General features: G+C 43.9%; 1 pseudogene; it reads right to left on the reverse strand.

The window, feature by feature from the left end:
- Positions 1-209: 209 nt before the first annotated feature.
- The window catches only part of LOC135574986 (collagen alpha-1(XIV) chain-like), a 49433-nt pseudogene continuing 31185 nt past the window's right edge, over positions 210-18457 (reverse strand).

Here is an 18457-nt window from a genome sequence, read left to right on the forward strand (position 1 = left end):
TTGGTTGGTCTGTTGGTTGTTGGTTTGTTGGTTTGTTGGTTTGTTGGTTGTTGGTCTGTTGGGGTCGTTTAAATGGTTGGTCATTTAAATGGTTGGGCGTTTAAATAGTTAGTTGTTTAAATGGTTGATTGGTCTGTTGGTTGTTGACTGTTGGTCTGTTGGTTTTGGTCTGTTGATTGTTTGAATGGTTGGTTAAAAGGCAGTTGTTCTTACCAGTCCAGGAGCTCACAGCACTTGTCTCGACTGGCCCAGGACGCGCTGCAGATAATGTCAAACATCTGGATCTGGAACTATACACACACAGAGAACAAATACACAGAGAAAAGAGTTCATATTGGCATGACATTTGCAACACACTTATGGTATGCATAGTTCTACACCGTGGTCTACACCGTGGTCTACACTGTGGTCTACACTGTGGTCTACACCGTGGTCTACACAATGTTCTACACTGTGGTCTACACCGTGGTCTACACAGTGTTCTACTAATCCTGCAAGGTGGTCTACACTGTGGTCTACACAGTGTTCTACACTGTAATCTACACCGTGGTCTACACTGTGGTCTACACCTGTGGTCTACACTGTGGTCTTCACAATGTTCTACACTGTGGTCTACACAGTGTTCTCTATATGGTCTGCAATGTTCTGCACCGTGATCTACACAATGTTCTACACAGTGTTCTACACCGTGGTCTACACAATGTTCTGCACAGTGTTCTACACCGTGGTCTACACAGTGTTCTACACCGTGGTCTACACGAGATCTGCAGTGTTCTACACCGTGGTCTACACCGCTGAAAGTACCACAATGTTCTACACCGTGGTCTACACAATGTTCTACACCGTATTGGTCACACAATGTTCTACACTGTAGTCTACAAAATATTCTACACAGTATTCTACACGTGGTCTACACCGTGGTCTACACCGTGGTCTGTGAGTATGATGACACCTCTCTGTCTGCTCAACAGGCTGTGTAATGGTGACTATCTGCTCAACAGGTTGTGTAATGGAGACTGTCTACTCAACAGGTTGTGTAATGGTGACTATCTGCTCAACAGGCTGTGTAATGGGTGACTGTCTGCTCAACAGGCTGTGCCAATGGTACTATTCTTGCTCAACTCAGCAGGCTGTAATGGTGACTGTCTGCTCAACAGGCTGTGTGGTGACTGCTCAACAGGCTGTGTAATGGTGACTGTCAACAGGCTGTGTAATGATGACTGCTCAACAGGCTGTGTAATGGTGACTGTCTGACAGGCTGTCTGTCTGCTCAACAGGCTGTGTAATGGAGACTGTCTACTCAACAGGCTGTGTAATGGTGACTCTGTCTGCTCAACAGGCTGTGTAATGGTGACTATCTGCTCAACAGGCTGTGTAATGGTGACTGTCTACTCAACAGGCTGTGTAATGGTGACTATCTGCTCAACAGGCTGTGTAATGGTGACTACCTGCTCAACCATTACATTATTATCATTATTGAGCAGGTAGTCTGCTCAACAGGCTGTGTAATGGTGACTATCTGCTCAACAGGCTGTGTGATGGTGACTGTCTACTCAACAGGCTGTGTAATGGAGACTGTCTACTCAACAGGCTGTGTAATGGTGACTATCTGCTCAACAGGCTGTGTAATGGTGACTGTCTACTCAACAGGCTGTGTAATGGTGACTGTCTGCTCAACAGGCTGTGTAATGGTGACTGTCTGCTCAACAGGCTGTGCTAATGGTGTGCCTCACTGTCTGGTGACTGCTCAACAGGCTGTGTAATGGAGACTGTCTACTCAACAGGCTGTGTAATGGTGACTGTCTGCTCAACAGGCTGTGTAATGGTGACTGTCTGCTCAACAGGCTGTGTAATGGTGACTGTCTGTGTAATGGTGACTGTCTACTCAACAGGCTGTGTAATGGTGACTCTGTCTGCTCAACAGGCTGGGTGTAATGGTGACTCTGGGGTCTGCTCAACAGGCTGTGTAATGGTGACTATCTACTCAACAGGCTGTGTAATGGTGACTATCTGCTCAACAGGCTGTGTGATGGTGACTGTCTGTCTGCTCAACAGGCTGTGTAATGGTGACTATCTGCTCAACAGGCTGTGTAATGGTGACTGCTCAACAGGCTGTGTAATGGTGACTATCTGCTCAACAGGCTGTGTAATGGTGACTGTCTACTCAACAGGCTGTGTAATGGTGACTGTCTGCTCAACAGGCTGTGCACGGTGACTGTCTGCTCAACAGGCTGTGTAATGGTGACTGTCTGCTCAACAGGCTGTGTAATGGTGACTGTCTGCTCAACAGGCTGTGTAATGGTGACTGCTCAACAGGCTGTGTGATGGTGACTGTCTACTGCTCAACAGGCTGTGTAATGGTGACTGTCTGTCTGCTCAATGGTGACTTCTGCTCAACAGGCTGTGTAATGGTAACTGTCTGCTCAACAGGCTGTGTAATGGAGACTGTCTGTCTGCTCAACAGGCTGGTAATGGTGACTGTCTACCAGCAGGCTGTGTAATGGTGACTGTCTGCTCAACAGGCTGTGTAATGGTGACTGTCTACTCAACAGGCTGTGTAATGGTAACTGTCTGTGCTCAACAGGCTGTGTAATGGTGACTATCAAATCTGCTCCAGGCTGTGTAATGGTGACTGCTCAACAGGCTGTGTAATGGTGACTATCTGTATAACAGGCTGTACAATGGTGACTGTCTACTCAGCAGGCTGTGTGTAATGGCTGTCTACCTCAACAGGCTGTGCAATGGTGACTGTCTGCTCAACAGGCTGTGTAATGGTGACTGTCTGTCTGCACAGCCGTGTAATGGTGACTGTCTGTCTGCTCAACAGGCTGTGTAATGGAGACTGTCTACTCAACAGGCTGTGTAATGGTGACTCTGTCTGCTCAACAGGCTGTGTAATGGTGACTATCTGCTCAACAGGCTGTGTAATGGTGACTGTCTGCTCAACAGGCTGTGTAATGGTGACTATCTGCTCAACAGGCTGTGTAATGGTGACTGTCTGTCTGCTCAACAGGCTGTGTAATGGTGACTGTCTGCTCAACAGGCTGTGTAATGGTGACTGTCTGTCTGCAACAGGTTGTGTAATGGAGACTGTCTACTCAACAGGCTGTGTAATGGTGACTATCTGCTCAACAGGCTGTGTAATGGTGACTGTCTGCTCAACAGGCTGTGTAAACAGGCTGTGTAATGGTGACTCTATCTGCTCAACAGGCTGTGTAATGGTGACTGCTCATGTGTAATGGTGACTGTCTACTCAACAGGCTCTGTCTGTCTCAACAGGCTGTGTAATGGTGACTGTCTACTCAACAGGCTGTGTAATGGTGACTGTCTGTCTACTCAACAGGCTGTGTAATGGTGACTATCTGCTCAACAGGCTGTGTAATGGTGACTGAACAGGCTGTCTGTGACTGGGTTCTGCTCAACAGGCTGTGTAATGGTGACTGTCTGCTCAACAGGCTGTGTAATGGTGACTGTCTGCTCAACAGGCTGTGTAATGGTGACTGTCTGTCTGCTCTCAACAGGCTGTGTAATGGTGACTCTATCTCAACAGGCTGTGTAATGGTGACTACTGTCTACTCAACAGGCTGTGTAATGGTGACTCTGTCTGCTCAACAGGCTGTGTAATGGTGACTATCTGCTCAACAGGCTGTGTAATGGTGACTGCTCAACAGGCTGTGTAATGGTGACTATCTGCTCAACAGGCTGTGTAATGGTGACTATCTGCTCAACAGGCTGTGTAATGGTGACTGTCTGCTCAACAGGCTGTGTAATGGTGACTGTCTGTCTGTGTAATGGGTGACTCAACAGGCTGTGTAATGGAGACTGTCTACTGCTCAACAGGCTGTGTAATGGTGACTATCTGTTCTGCTCAACAGGCTGTGTAGGCTGAATGTAAATGGTGACTGTACACTCAACAGGCTGTGTAATGGTGACTCTGTCTGCTCAACAGGCTGTAATGGTGACTTGTCTGCTCAACAGGCTGTGTAATGGTGACTATCTACAAAACAGGCTGTGTAATGGTGACTGCTCAACAGGCTGTGTAATGGGTGACTGTCTGTCAACAGGCTGTGTGTAATGGTGACTGTCTGTCTGCTCAACAGGCTGTGTAATGGTGACTGTCCACTGTCTATCTGCTCAACAGGCTGTAATGAAGGGCTGACTATGTCTGCTCAACAGGCTGTGTAATGGTGACTGTCTGTCTCACAGGCTGTGTAATGGTGACTGTCTACTCAACAGGCTGTGTAATATGGTGACTGTCTGCTCAACAGGCTGTGTAATGGTGACTATCTGCTCAACAGGCTGTGTAATTTTGACTGCTCAACAGGCTGTGTAATGGTGACTGTCTACTCAACAGGCTGTGTAATGGTGACTGTCTGTTAAATAATGACTTCTCAACAGGCTGTGTAAGTTGCAAACAGGCTGTGTAATGGTGACTCTACCCAACAGGCTGTGTAATGGTGACTGTCTACTCAACAGGCTGTGTAATGGTGACTATCTGCTCAACAGGCTGTGTAATGAGACTGTCTGTCTGCTCAACAGGCTGTGTAATGGTGACTATTGCTCAACAGGCTGTGTAATGGTGACTGCTCAACAGGCTGTGTAATGGTGACTATCTGCTCAACAGGCTGTAATGGTGTTGTCTATCAACAGGCTGTGTAATGACTGTCTGCTCAACAGGCTGTGTAATGGTGACTGTTAACAGGCTGTGTAATGGTGACTGTTGTCTGCTCAACAGGCTGTGTAATGGAGACTGTCTACTAGGGCTGTGTAATGGTGACTGTTACTAACAGGCTGTGTAATGGTGACTGTCTGTTGCTCAACAGGCTGTGTAATGGTGACTGTCTGCTCAACAGGCTGTTTAATGGTGACTATCTTCAACAGGCTGTGTAATGGTGACTCTATCTGCTCAACAGGCTGTGTAATGGAGACTGTCTGTCTGCTCAACAGGCTGTGTAATGGTGACTGTCTACCTAGCAGGCTGTGTAATGGTGACTGTCTGCTCAACAGGCTGTGTAATGGTGACTGTCTACTCAACAGGCTGTGTAATGGTAACTGTCTGTCTACTCAACAGGCTGTGTAATGGTGACTGTCTGTCTGCTCAACAGGCTGTGTAATGGTGACTGTCTGTCTACTCAACAGGCTGTGTAATGGTGACTGTCTGCTCAACAGGCTGTGTAATGGTGACTCTGTCTACTCAGCAGGCTGTGTAATGGTGACTGTCTACTCAACAGGCTGTGTAATGGTGACTGTCTGCTCAACAGGCTGTGTAATGGTGACTGTCTGCTCAACAGGCTGTGTAATGGTGACTGTCTGTCTGCTCAACAGGCTGTGTAATGGAGACTGTCTACTCAACAGGCTGTGTAATGGTGACTCTGTCTGCTCAACAGGCTGTGTAATGGTGACTATCTGCTCAACAGGCTGTGTAATGGTGACTGCTCAACAGGCTGTGTAATGGTGACTATCTGCTCAACAGGCTGTGTAATGGTGACTGTCTACTCAACAGGCTGTGTAATGGTGACTGTCTGCTCAACAGGCTGTGTAATGGTGACTGTCTGTCTGCTCAACAGGCTGTGTAATGGAGACTGTCTACAAAAACAGGCTGTGTAATGGTGACTATCTGCTCAACAGGCTGTGTAATGGTGACTGTCTACTCAACAGGCTGTAATGGTGACTCTGTCTGCTCAACAGGCTGTGTAATGGTGACTGTCTACTCAACAGGGCTGTGTAATGGTGACTATCTGCTCAACAGGCTGTGTAATGGTGACTGCTCAACAGGCTGTGTAATGGTGACTGTTACTCAACAGGCTGTGTGTAATGGTGACTGTCTGTCTGCTCAACAGGCTGTGTAATGGTGACTGTCTACTCAACAGGCTGTGTAATGGTGACTGTCTACTCAACAGGCTGTGTAATGGTGACTATCTGCTCAACAGGCTGTGTAATGGTGACTGCTCAACAGGCTGTGTAATGGTGACTGTCTACTCAACAGGCTGTGTAATGGTGACTGTCTGCTCAACAGGCTGTGTAATGGTGACTATCTGCTCAACAGGCTGTGTAATGGTGACTGCTCAACAGGCTGTGTAATGGTGACTGTCTACTCAACAGGCTGTGTAATGGTGACTGTCTGTCTGCTCAACAGGCTGTGTAATGGTGACTGTCTACTCAACAGGCTGTGTAATGGTGACTATCTGCTCAACAGGCTGTGTAATGGTGACTGTCTGTCTGCTCAACAGGCTGTGTAATGGTGACTATCTGCTCAACAGGCTGTGTAATGGTGACTGTCAACAGGCTGTGAGGATATCTCAACAGGCTGTGTAGGGTGACTGTCTGTCTGCTCAACAGGCTGTGTAATGGGTGTTGTTCAACAGGATGCATGTAATGGCATTCTATATTATAGAGGCTGTGGTAATGTTGGGGTCTGCCCAACAGGCTGTGTAATGGTGACTGTTATAGAGGATGCATGGTGACTGTTGCTCATTGTGCTGTGTAATGGTAACTGTCTGCTCCATCAGGGGCTGGCTGTCTGTCTACTCAACAGGCTGTTTGGTGACTGTCTGTCTGCTCAACAGGCTGTGTAGGTGACTGTCTGTCTACTCAACAGGCTGTGTAATGGTGACTGTCTGTCTACTCAACAGGCTGTGTAATGGTGACTGTCTGCTCAACAGGCTGTGTAATGGTGACTATCTGCTCAACAGGCTGTGTAATGGTGACTATCTGCTCAACAGGCTGTGTAATGGTGACTGTCTGTCTACTCAACAGGCTGTGTAATGGTGACTGTCTGTCTACTCAACAGGCTGTGTAATGGTGACTGTCTACTCAACAGGCTGTGTAATGGTAACTGTCTGTCTACTCAACAGGCTGTGTAATGGTGACTCTGTCTACTCAACAGGCTGTGTAATGGTGACTGTCTGCTCAACAGGCTGTGTAATGGAGACTGTCTACTCAACAGGCTGTGTAATGGTGACTCTGTCTGCTCAACAGGCTGTGTAATGGTGACTATCTGCTCAACAGGCTGTGTAATGGTGACTGCTCAACAGGCTGTGTAATGGTGACTATCTGCTCAACAGGCTGTGTAATGGTGACTGTCTACTCAACAGGCTGTGTAATGGTGACTGTCTGCTCAACAGGCTGTGTAATGGTGACTGTCTGCTCAACAGGCTGTGTAATGGTGACTGTCTGTCTGCTCAACAGGCTGTGTAATGGAGACTGTCTACCAACAGGCTGTGTAATGGTGACTGTCTACTCAATAGGCTGTAATGGTGATTGTTGCTAACAGGCTGTGTAATGGTGACTGTCTGCTCAACAGGCTGTGTAATGGTGACTGTCTGTCTGTAGGGCTGTGTAATGGAGACTTATAACAGGCTGTGTAATGGTGACTGTTATAACAGGCTGTATGGTGACTATCTGCTCAACAGGCTGTGTATGGTGGACTGTCTGCTCATAGGCTGTGTAATGGTGACTGTCTGTTATCAACAGGCTGCAATGGTGACTGTTATAACAGGCTGTGTAATGGGCAGACGTCTGTCTGCTCAACAGGCTGTATGGTGACTGTTATCAACAGGCTGTGTAGGGTGACTGTCTGCTCAACAGGCTAAGATGGTGACTGTCTGCTCAACAGCTGTGTAATGGTGACTTTCTGCTCAACAGGCTGTGTAATGGAGACTGTCTGTCTACTCAGCAGGCTGTTATGGTGAGTCTGCTCAACAGGCTGTGTGTAATGGTGACTTCTACTCAACAGGTGTGTAATGTGTTGTTATAGAGGCTGTATGGTGTTGTTATCAACAGGCTGTGTAATGGTGACTGTCTGTGGTGTTATGAGGCTGTCTACTCAACAGGCTGTGTAATGGTGATCATTGTCATAGAGGCTGTAGGGGTGACTGTCTGCTCAACAGGCTGTGTATGAGACTGCCTGTCACCAACAGGCTGTTGTAGGGGTGTTATGCTCAACAGGCTTCTATGGTAACTGTCTGTCTACTCAACAGGCTGTGTAATGGTGACTGTCTGTCTGCTCAACAGGCTGTGTAAATGGTGACTTATCTGCTCAACAGGCTGTGTAATGGTGACTGTCTGCTCAACAGGCTGTGTAATGGTGACTGTCTGCTCAACAGGCTGGTAATGGTGACTATCTGCTCAACAGGCTGTGTAATGGTGACTGTCTGCTCAACAGGCTGCGTAATGGTGACTTGCCCTTCGCTCAATGATGGCGAACTGAATGACTTAAATGTACATACACAACCCCACTGGGCACACGGGTTGAATCAACGTTGTTTCCACGTCATTTCAATGAAATTACATTGAACCAATGTGGATTAGACGTTGAATTGACGCCTGTGCCCAGTGGAAATGCACTTTCACTGAGAGAGTGAATCCCTTTAAACACTAGGCTAAAATAAATAAAATGTAATACTTGAGGAATTACACATCGATGAGACAGAAACTGTTGAGGAAAAACAGAAAAGCCTAACTCACTTTGGGGCAAAGGACAATAAACTGAGAATTAATTGTCAAACATCCGGAGACTTTTTCTTCTTTCCACCACCCCTTAAAATGCTGTTTCAAGCACTTTCTTTCATCAGACTGTCTCCAGAAATAATTAAATAATACATTCTCACATAGTTGCAAAGCAGTCCATTCATCTACCCTCAGAGCTGCACAGAAATCATCACGCAACTATTATGCATCTAACAAAGAATGCTCCTCATCTTATTTCCTGTCCTGACATCTTGGGTCACATTGATCCCAGTGAGGAGGACCGGGACTGTGTTGTTGTGGGATTATAGAGGCTGTATGGTGGTGTTATAGAGGCTGTATGGTGTTGTTATAGAGGCTGTATGGTGTTGTTATAGATGCTGTATGGTGTTGTTATAGATGCTGTAGGGTGTTGTTATAGATGCTGTAGGGTGTTGTTATAGATGCTGTAGGGTGTTGTTATAGATGCTGTAGGGTGTTGTTATAGATGCTGTAGGGTGTTGTTATAGAGGATGTATAGTGTTGTTGTAGAGTCTGTATGGTGGTGTTATAGAGACTGTATGGTGGTATTATAGAGGCTGTATGGTGTGTGACTGAAAGCTGTAGGTCTATAGGACAGCCAGCTCAGAGAATGATGCAGAGCCTGACACTCTGTGTTTCTCTAAATGAATACTACCGCTCTCCGAGCGTACGCACGCCGTGCTCCGAGCAAACTGGAGCATGGGAGAGTCAGAGAATGGGTTTAAATCAAAGTATGTGAAATGAAGCTTCTGGAATGCAGTACTCCGGTTGTACATATTTTAAAGCATCGATGCAAGCTTCAATGGAAAGTAGGCACAGAAAGATGACGCAACCACGTAAAAAATTACGCAATATTTATTGGAAATCAATGGCGCCATTATTTGAGTGGGTGAAAATAAACTTCAACTTCGGAATGAAACGTTGCCCATTCACATCTCGCATGTTGCCTGACTACAATATGTTATCTTGATACGATAATAACACATACATGCTGGGTTCATTTTGGCATGTATACCTGCCTACAATACCCACTGTAGTGTGCGTAGATCGCAAGCCCATAGCAAGTCAATAGGGCTAACTGGCTTGGCTAGCTACTACTGTTAGCTACTACTGTTAGCTGCTACTGTTAGCTGCTACTGTTGGCTGCTGCTGTTAGCTGCTACTGTTAGCTACTACTGTTAGCTACTACTGTTAGCTAGCCACAAAGAATTGACATCTACCTTGCATAACATTATTTTAAGTTATTTTTTCCTGTTAAACTATCTGGTTAGCTATATTATTTCGCTTCACATATACATAGCTAGCTGATAGATATGAAGGAACGAAGATCCTCTGAGAATGCAGCAGGAGAGTGTGAAACACGGTAGTATGCTTATTGAGAAATACCCCATGTCATGCTTTGAAAGTCAAATGTCTTGTACATCTAGAGGTTGCTTGTCTTTGCAGGTGTGTTGACGATGTCTAGTTAGGTTTAGGGTTGAGGATTAGGAGTAGTTTAAATGAAAAAAACTCCTGCAAAACTATGCTTGTTTCTTGTCTTAACGTTTCAGGCTTTTCAACTTTTGTAAAAGCACAAACATTAACACCTTATAGTGATACTGTGTAAGCAGAACCAGGTGTGGTAGATTCCTCCATCATTCTTACCGGAGCTGAGTTGTCTCTCTTCCCTCTGGATCGTACCATGCGTCCCAGTACCTCCACCCCGTCTATACTGATGTTGCCAGCTGCGTTGATGGGCTTTCCTCCCACTACCTTACAGTCAACCACCACCCTGGCTGTGGTCTTACTGATCGCCATGTGGAGCTGTGGGGAGAGGAGATGGAACACTGTGTTTTACACAGACTGACACAAACCACAGTATTATCAGTCTGTGGGAGAGGAGATGGAACACTGTGTTTTACACAGACTGACACAAACCACAGTATTATCAGTCTGAGGGGAGAGGAGATGGAACACTGTGTTTTACACAGACTGACACAAACCACAGTATTATCAGTCTGTGGGGAGAGGAGGATGGAACACTGTGTTTTAAACAGACTGACACAACCACAGTATTATCAGTCTGTGGGGAGAGGAGATGGAACACTGTGTTTTTAAACAGACTGACACAAACCACAGTATTATCAGTCTGTGGAGAGGAGATGGAACACTGTGTTTTACACAGACTGACACAAACTACAGTATTATCAGTCTGAGGAGAGGAGATGGAACACTGTGTTTTAAACAGACTGACACAAACTACAGTATTATCAGTCTGTGGGGAGAGAGATGGAACACTGTGTTTTAAACAGACTGACACAAACCACAGTATTATCAGTCTGTGGGGAGAGGAGATGGAACACTGTGTTTTACACAGACTGACACAAACCACAGTATTATCAGTCTGTGGGGAGAGGAGATGGAACACTGTGTTTTAAACAGACTGACACAAACCACAGTATTATCAGTCTGTGGGGAGAGGAGATGGAACACTGTGTTTTACACAGACTGACACAAACCACAGTATTATCAGTCTGTGGGGAGAGGAGATGGAACACTGTGTTTTAAACAGACTGACACAAACCACAGTATTATCAGTCTGTGGGGAGAGGAGATGGAACACTGTGTTTTACACAGACTGACACAAACACAGTATTATCAGTCTGAGGAGAGGAGATGGAACACTGTGTTTAAACAGACTGACACAAACCACAGTATTATCAGTCTGAGGGGAGAGGAGATGGAACACTGTGTTTTACACAGACTGACACAAACCACAGTATTATCAGTCTGAGGGGAGAGGAGATGGAACACTGTGTTTTAAACATACTGACACAAACCACAGTATTATCAGTCTGTGGGGAGAGGAGATGGAACACTGTGTTTTACACAGACTGACACAAACCACAGTATTATCAGTCTGTGGGGAGAGGAGATGGAACACTGTGTTTTAAACAGACTGACACAAACCACAGTATTATCAGTCTGTGGGGAGAGGAGATGGAACACTGTGTTTTTACAGACTGACACAAACCACAGTATTATCAGTCTGTGGGGAGAGGAGATGGAACAAAACTGTGTTTTCACAGACTGAACAAACTACAGTATTATCAGTCACACTTAAATGAAGTATATTTCATACAAAATCCAGACGTAAATGCTTCATAAATCAGTCATTGCATACTGTATAAGTCCTCAGCACTTTCATTAAAATAAACAGTCATCCTTGGATGTGGTGCTTTTGTTTCATTATAAACTATCATCCAGATAGAGTAAATGCTGCACTCTCATTAAAATAAACAGTCAGTCATTGGACAATATAGCAGGCGTACCAAGTCCTCAGCACTTTCATTAAAATAAACAGTCAGTCATTGGACAATATAGCAGGCGTACCTAGTCCTCAGCACTTTCATTAAAATAAACAGTCAGTCATTGGACAATATAGCAGGCGTACCAAGTCCTCAGCACTTTCATTAAAATAAACAGTCAGTCATTGGACAATATATAGCGTATCTAGTCCTCAGCACTTTCATTAAAATAAACAGTCAGTCAATGGACAATATAGCAGGCGTATCAAGTCCTCAGCACCCTCATTAAAATAAACAGTCAGTCATTGGACAATATAGCAGGCGTATCAAGTCCTCAGCACTTTCATTAAAATAAACAGTCAGTCATTGGACAATATAGCAGGCGTACCTAGTCCTCAGCACTTTCATTAAAATAAACAGTCAGTCAATGGACAATATAGCAGGCGTATCAAGTCCTCAGCACCCTCATTAAAATAAACAGTCAGTCATTGGACAATATAGCAGGCGTATCAAGTCCTCAGCACCCTCATTAACATAAACAGTAGTCCGTTGTATTAACTCAAAGTGTACAGTTATCTGTTGTAAAAGTAACAGTGAAATGCAACTCTGACTCATTCTCTGGCTTCAAAGTCCAGGTCCAAACTCGGGCGGTAGTTGAATGGTAAATCCGTCCGTAGCTGTACTCCCTCTAGTCACAAGCCTATCAATTGGCTGTGAGCGGGGCCAACCAATGAGAACTATTGCCCGTAATAAACAGTAAAGGGGTGTAATGTCCATTTTGAGGGAAATCTCTGGGTTGAGTCACCTTAAACCATTGTTCAAGGAATTGTTTCTCAAGAAATACACTACGAGTCAAAAGTTTTAGAACACCTACTCATTCAAGGGTGAAGACATCAAAACTATGAAATAACACATATTGAATCATGTAGGAACCAAAAAAAAGTGTAACCCCCCAAAAAGTGTTAAACGAGCTGGTTGAGAGAATGCCAAGAGTGTGCAAAGCTGTCATCAAGGCAAAGGGTGGCTACTTTGAAGAATCTCAAATATAAAATATATTTTGATTTGTTTAACACTTTTTGAGGTACTACATGTTTCCATATGTGTTATTTCATAGTTTTGATGTCTTCACTATCATTCTACAATGTAGAAAATAGTACAAAATAAAGAAAAACTGTCATGCCCTGACCTGAGTATTCTTTGTTTTCATATTTGTTTTGGTTAGGTCAGGGTGTGACATGGGTGATGAATGTGTTTTTGTACTGTCTAGGGTTCTTGTAGGTTTATGGGGTTGTTTATCATCTAGGTGTTTATATATGTCTATGGTTGCCTGATTGGTTCTCACCAGGAGGCAGGTGTTTATCGTTGTCTCTGATTGGGAACCATATTTTGGCAGCCATCTTCTTTGGGTATTTCGTGGGTTATCATCTATGTCTAGTTGCCTGTGTCTGCACTGTTTGTAGTATAGCGTCACGTTTGTTTTGTTGTTTTTGTAGTTTGTTTAGTGTCCGTCTTCAATAAAATATAATATGTATTCAATTCACGCTGCGCCTTGGTCTCCTCCATTCGTGACAAAACTTGAATGAGAAGGTGTTGTAAAACTTTGGACCGGTAGTGTATCTCGTACATGACTTCAAGATTTACCTGCCATGTGCAACTATCAACTTTCTCCTTGTCACAATGTACTGTAACAATTCACAATAAATCACAGGTTTCCCAGACAGGCTCCTCTGCTGTCCAGGGGTACAAAGCGGAGTTACAACCGTAAGTCTGTCAGGTGTGAGAATTGCAATCATAATCACCACACCCCAAATGGTACCCTATTCCCTAAATAGTGCCCTACTTTTGACCAGTACCCAAATGAGCCCTGGTCAAAAGTAGTGCACTACATAGGGAATAGGGTGCAATTTGAGATGCAAGCAAAACATTTCCATGGAAACAGTACATCTCAGCTCCCACAGTAACAAGGTGAGGCTAATCTGAAGTTAGACAGAGTTGATATTTGTGCGTCAGAAACAGAAACCATTTGGCCGGTCTGTGACGTGTGTAATACTCTATACGCTCGTTTTAATGGGTTCTTGGAGTGAAACTATTTTCTCCAGTTCACTAGGTCTGGTTGTGTTTATACATGTCAGAGAGTGTCAACGCCTAGCTGCCTGTCTGCCTGCCTGTGTTATATGGTTGGATCCAGGGTTCAGTTCCAAATGGCACCCTATGCCCAATATAGTGCACTACTTCTGACCAGAGCCCATTACACTGTAATAGGGAATAGGGTGCCATTTGGGACACTACCCCAGGACTACTGTTGTGGGTTTAGAGGCACACTTAACCCAACACACAGACAGCATATCAACCTACTTCTCAGCTAAAGACAATTACAAGACAAAGAACCATTTTTCAAACCACCAATTGCCTGAACCAAAAAAAAAATGTTTTGTCCGAACAACAAAAAGTTCAACAGTCTTCCAACGACCACTGTATCCACAAGGCCTGGGATGCATCTGAAACAGTTCCCTATATAGTGCACTGCTTTTGACCAGAGCCAATGAGGCTCTACATAGGGAACAGGGTGCTCATTTGGGACAAAGCCCATTAATCAAACAGTGTTTATTCACAGTCTGACCAGCGTCATGGGGACAGTATCTCTGCTGTTGATGTGTCTGTCTGTCTGTCTGAGAGTGACTATGAATAGGGAGGGTAGTTTAAAGGATGAACCCCATGGCCTTGATGATGATATTCAGGACAGGGACGGAGGGGACGGCGAAGAGAGGAGAATAAAGTAGAGAGGAGAGATAGAAAAGAGGAGAGGAGAGGAGAGACACACACACACACTCAGTCCCGCGGGTCAGATGGGTCCTCTGATCAATTGTGTTATAATTCGAGTGCCAACATGATGTATTAGCCTATTTCATCCAGCGCGCTAGCTGTGTTTTTAATGCGAACGGCAAGTGTCACTGACATCCCCTCCGTTCCTCCTCGCTCCTCACTGCTGCAATATGCAGCGCTTCATTTGTTTGCTTGCTTTTTCCATTTGAGATATCCCTGTTTTTCATCTCTGGCTTTCTAACCGTGTGTGGACTGATGGGGTTTTCTATTACAGCAGATAGGCAGAGTGCATTTCACATCCTCTTACAAAACAGCCTTCTCCACTTTATGGGACTGACAATGACTCACAGAGGAAATAAAACAGGAAACTGATGGAGTACAGTACGGTATCACTTCAGAGTGGTAGAAAACAATATGATTCATTAGACTTCTTCAGTACGGTATCACTTCAGAGTGGTAGAAAACAATATGATTCATTAGACTTCTTCAGTACGGTATCACTTCAGAGTGGTAGAAAACAATACGATTCATTAGTGGTATCACTTCAGAAAACAATATGATTCATTAGACTTCTTCAGTAAAGTATCTTCTTGATTCATTAGACTTCTTCAGGTATCACTTCAGAGTGGTAGAAAACAATATGATTCATTAGACTTCGTCAGTACGGTATCACTTCCAGAGTGGTAGAAAACAATATGGTATTCATTATGATTCATTAGACTTCTTCAGTACGGTATCACTTCAGAGTGGTAGAAAACAATATGATTCATTAGACTTCTTTCAGTACGGTATCACTTCAGAGTGGTAGAAAACAATACCCTTCATTAAAACAATATGATTCATTAGACTTCTTCAGTCACTTCCCAGTGGTAGAAAACAATACCCTTCATTAGATTTCTTCAATGTATCACTTCAGAGTGGTAGAAAACAATATGATTCATTAGACTTCTTCAGTACGGTATCACTTAGAGAGTGGTAGAAAACAATGATTCATTAGACTTCTTCAGTAATGGTATCACTTCAGAGTGGTAGAAAACAATACCCTTCATTAGATTTCTTCAGTCACGTAGTAAACAACATCACTTCAGAGTGGTAGAAAACAATATGATTCATTAGACTTCTTCAGTACGGTATCACTTCAGAGTGGTAGAAAACAATACCCTTCATTAGATTTCTTCAGTACGGTATCACTTCAGAGTGGTAGAAAACAATATGATTCATTAGACTTCTTCAGTACGGTATCACTTCAGAGTGGTAGAAAACAATGATTCATTAGACTTCTTCAGTACGGTATCACTTCAGAGTGGTAGAAAACACTACGATTCATTAGACTTCTTCAGTACGGTATCACTTCAGAGTGGTAGAAAACAATAAGATTAATTAGACTTCTTCAGTACGGTATCACTTCAGAGTGGTAGAAAACAATACGATTCATTAGACTTCTTCAGTACGGTATCACTTCAGAGTGGTAGAAAACAATATGATTCATTAGACTTCTTCAGTACGGTATCACTTCAGAGTGGTAGAAAACACTACGATTCATTAGACTTCTTCAGTACGGTATCACTTCAGAGTGGTAGAAAACAATATGATTCATTAGACTTCTTCAGTACGGTATCACTTCAGAGTGGTAGAAAACAATACGATTCATTAGACTTCTTCAGTACGGTATCACTTCAGAGTGGTAGACAACAATATGGTTCATTAGACTTCTTCAGTACGGTATCACTTCAGAGTGGTAGAAAACAATATGATTCATTAGACTTCGTCAGTACGGTATCACTTCAGAGTGGTAGAAAACTATATCCTTCTTTAGACTTCTTCAGTACGGTATCACTTCAGAGTGGTAGAAAACAATATGATTCATTAGAGTTCTTCAGTGCGGTATCACTTCCAAGTGGTAGAAAACAATACGCTTCAGTAGATTTCTTCAGTGCGGTATCACTTCAGGGTGGTAGAAAACAATATGATTCATTAGACTTCTTCAGGACGGTATCACTTCAGAGTGGTAGAAAACAATATGATTCATTAGACTTCTTCAGTACGGTATCACTTCAGAGTGGTAGAAAACAATACGCTTCAGTAGACTTCTTGTCTTAGAGACTAAATACAGAGTCCAATATGAGAATCCCATCCATTCATCAACGGTGGCGTAGTTTTATTTCAACTTCCATCGTTTAAATGATTCTGCCTCAGCTAGTTTTATTGGATAATACCTCAACTATGTGAGATGTAAACTAGCCATGCTTTACTGTAATGTATGCTGGTATTAAAAGCTGTTGTATCAGCAGACTCCATCTCAAAGTATTCTAAACATTGCCACCTTGACACCAAATGTTCTAGAAGAGAAATGCATGAAGGAGAGAGTTCTGAATCAGCACATTTCCTTAACCCCCTCCCCCATTAGCCATTTAAAGAGGATATGGACTACTTTAGCTGTTACCATGATACCAATTGGACCCCCCACCCCCACCCCAACCCTACAATACTTAAAGGTGCAATCTGCAATAGTTACTGCTGTTCAAAGGTCATTTGAAAAGTCCTTGCATCCATATCTTACATCTCAGTATTTGAGAGGGGTTACTTATTATACATTTTTCCAGTCCCATCCCTAAGATTTATAGCAAAAGTGGCAGCGCCGCCATTAAAGTTGGCTGAGAACTGAATTACTGATTACCCCTTTAAGTAAGGGCTGAGTTATACAATCTGCAGAAATCCTAATAACCTTATTTCCTCAGAAATGCGTTATCAGAGAGAGGGAGACAGAGAGAGACAGAGACAGAGAGAGACAGAGAGAAAGACAGAGAGAGAGAGAGACAGAGACAGAGAGAGACAGAGAAAGACAGAGAGAGAGAGACAGAGAGAGACAGAGACAGAGAGAGACAGAGAAAGACAGAGAGAGAGAGATACAGAGACAGAGAGAGACAGAGAGAAAGACAGAGAGAGATAGAGATACAGAGACAGAGAGAGACAGAGACATAGAGAGACAGAGACAGAGACAGAGACAGAGAAAAGACAGAGAGAGAGAGAGAGACAGAGAGAGACAGAGACAGAGAGAGACAGAGACATAGAGAGACAGAGACATAGAGAGACAGAGACAGAGAGACACAGAAGAGAGAGAGAGAGAGAGAGACAGAGACAGAGAGAGAGACAGAGAGACAGAGAGAAAGACAGAGACAGAGAGAAAGACAGAGAGAGAGAGAGAGAGAGAGAGAGAGAGGCAGAGACATAGAGAGACAGAGACAGAGAGAGAGACACAGAAGAGAGAGAGAGAGAGACAGAGACAGAGAGAGACAGAGAGACAGAGAGAAAGACAGAGAGAGAGACAGAGAGAAAGACAGAGAGAGAGAGACAGAGAGAAAGACAGAGAGAGAGAGAGAGAGAGACAGACAGAGAGAGAGGAGACAGAGAGACCGAGAGAGACACAGAGAGACAGAGACAGACACACACACAGAGAGAGAGTAACTTTTGTGTGTAATGTGTAATGTTTACTGTCACATTTTTTATTGTTCATTTCACTTTTGTTTATTATCTATTTCACTTGCTTTGACAATGTTCCCATGAAAATAAAGCTCTTTGAATTGAATTGAATTGAGACAGAGAAAGAGAAACAGAGACAGAGAGAGAGAGAGAGAGAAGCGAGAGAGAGAGAAACAGAGTGAGAGAGAAACAGAGAGAGATAGAAACAGAGAGAGGGCTTTGTTTAAAAACTGTAATAACCCAGGACAGTATTTCTGGGGTCAGCAATATTCAGAGTGGCAATTCTCTGTTCCAGTGGATTTAGATTGTGTAAATGAGTTTCAGATGGAGGGAAGGCAGGCAGATAAACACTAAGACCCTGGCTGCCTTGACTTACCAGC

Source organism: Oncorhynchus nerka, linkage group LG14 (genome assembly GCF_034236695.1).
Source record: "Oncorhynchus nerka isolate Pitt River linkage group LG14, Oner_Uvic_2.0, whole genome shotgun sequence".
NCBI lineage: Eukaryota > Metazoa > Chordata > Actinopteri > Salmoniformes > Salmonidae > Oncorhynchus > Oncorhynchus nerka.